General features: G+C 35.1%; 1 non-coding gene across 1 annotated transcript; it reads right to left on the reverse strand.

The window, feature by feature from the left end:
* Positions 1-1446: 1446 nt before the first annotated feature.
* On the reverse strand, positions 1447-1553 carry LOC124899887. The gene has a single exon (XR_007057450.1). It is a non-coding gene; the product is annotated as a small nucleolar RNA R71 (small nucleolar RNA).
* Between the last annotated feature and the right edge of the window lie 633 nt (positions 1554-2186).

A 2186-nucleotide genomic window follows, 5' to 3' on the forward strand; every position in this document is an offset into this window, starting at 1 on the left:
TTTCTAGTTTTGGAGAGAAAAACACTTTATATTAAGTGAAGAAACAATTTTTGGTATTATTCCAAGAGAGTTTTGCTTGTAGATTGAAATTGAAGTTTGGATTTATACTTACTTTGCTTATGATGAATGAATTGCATGACAGTTTGGGTATATTTATTCTTTTCATTTCATAAGTAACTAAACTTATATCTTGGGGATATGTATAGATGGTTAATAATGTGTGGGTGTTGATTGTTAGTCAAAATAATTAGTTAACTATGATGGGTTTTGCTCTTGCTTTATTTTTGAATTGAGAATATGAAGTGAAAACCCCAATTGTCTTGGATCCCATATCATCCGTGAAAGAGGGATATGGGTAAGGAGTAATAGTGAACAACAACTTGAATTAGCTTCTTTCCTAGCATCATCTTAGAAATAAAGATGTTATTTGAGCTAGATATTTTCATAAGCATCATCTTAGAAATAAGGATGCGAGTTTGAGGTGAAGGACTGATAAACTTGACATGATCATGAGGTGTTCAAAAGAATCCATGAGTTAAATTTGGTGTTTTATCGAAAGGTTAACACTAAGACGTCAAATTAAGCCTACCAAAAACCTTAGCTAAAACTTGGACTAACTATTGATTACCCATGAATGAATACCACCTAGGATAACATAATCCGAAGGTCCCTCTTAATTTGATAATACCTATCACTTGTTTGATCTCAAAAGTTCCAAATCAAACCCCCTAATTTATTTTCATTTAATTTTTAATTATTGCATTAGGAGTTAACATGTAGCTAACTCTCAACACATGTAAGCTTTGAAATCTAAGTTTTCTCTGCTCGAGAATTCGACCCCGACTCATGTTGGGTATATATTGACAACGTCCGCTTTGTACCAAAATTATAGTGTAAGTTGACCGTTATAAAAAATGGCACCATTGCCGGGGAGTGAAACATAGTTTTCAGTATTGTGGTGTTGTTTGTGAACTTAGCTTAGTCGTAGTGGTTTCGTTTACATTTTTTTGTTTTCTTAGGGTAAGATAACAGCCTACACGATAACATGAGGCAACATGGTAGCAATGCCAGTTCATTTCATGGTCTATAAGATATGGACCAACTTGGAGATACTGGGTGAGCTAGTGTCACTCTTATTCCACCAACTGAGGGGAATGTAGTCTTCCACGTGACTAGTATGATGCTTTATTTTAATCGAATGATAGGATTATTCGGAGGACAAGCTTTGAAGATGTTAACCTTGACTTGAAAAATTTCATTGATATGTGTTTAGCCTTTGATATAGCCCACATCACTCAGGAGTCAATTTGATTGAATCTTTTCCCATTCTCTTTTATGGAAGAAATGGTTTTGTGGTTGAGATCATTTACCGCGGGATGTATTATGTCATGGGCCAAGATTACAAAAGCTTTTTTTGATTGGTAATTTTCTCCATCCCGGATGTTAAAACTTAGAGATGAAATAACCAATTTCTACCAACTCAATGGTGAGCCATTTTATGAAGTGTAGCAATGATTTAGTGATAAATTGATGCAATGCCCAAATAATAAGGTCCCAGAGAAGATGCTTCTTCAAATTCTTTATAGGGCATTGGACTAATACAACAAAATAGTGGTGGATAATGTATCCGATGGGTCTCTTGTTAAGTTATCTTATTATGTTGTATTAAATTTTCTTGATAAAGTAACAAAACAAAACTAGGGATGGCATACAAGGGACACTAAGGTGGATATGGGGCCCCTAATTCATCTTTTGTGCGTAAATAGAGAAAAGAAGGATTAAGAATGGGATGAAAATATGGCCAAAGTAATTGCCCAACTCAACCTTCTTACTATACTTGTATGGGTGCCCCTCCTAAGATGGTAAATTCCGTAGCCTCTAAGATCCCTAGGTCCTATGATGATGAAGAAAGGAAAATCCTTAATGAGGAGATTAGATTTTTATCTAACAATTTGGGGGTTACCGCCCCACCTATCAAAGGTAAGACAGGAATCAAGGTTTGAAAGATCGTTATTAAGAGAGAGATTAGAGAGATAGAGACCATGATCATGATCAAGAATGGAGAGAAAAGGATAGGGACTATGATAGATATATCCATCCTCATAATAGGCCCAAAGAGAAGGAATTATGCTCTATTGACCCAAAAAATTCAAGAGTGAGGATTTATTGGCTAGAATTCTAGTGTG

This window comes from Capsicum annuum, chromosome 6 (assembly GCF_002878395.1).
Source record: "Capsicum annuum cultivar UCD-10X-F1 chromosome 6, UCD10Xv1.1, whole genome shotgun sequence".
Lineage (NCBI taxonomy): Eukaryota > Viridiplantae > Streptophyta > Magnoliopsida > Solanales > Solanaceae > Capsicum > Capsicum annuum.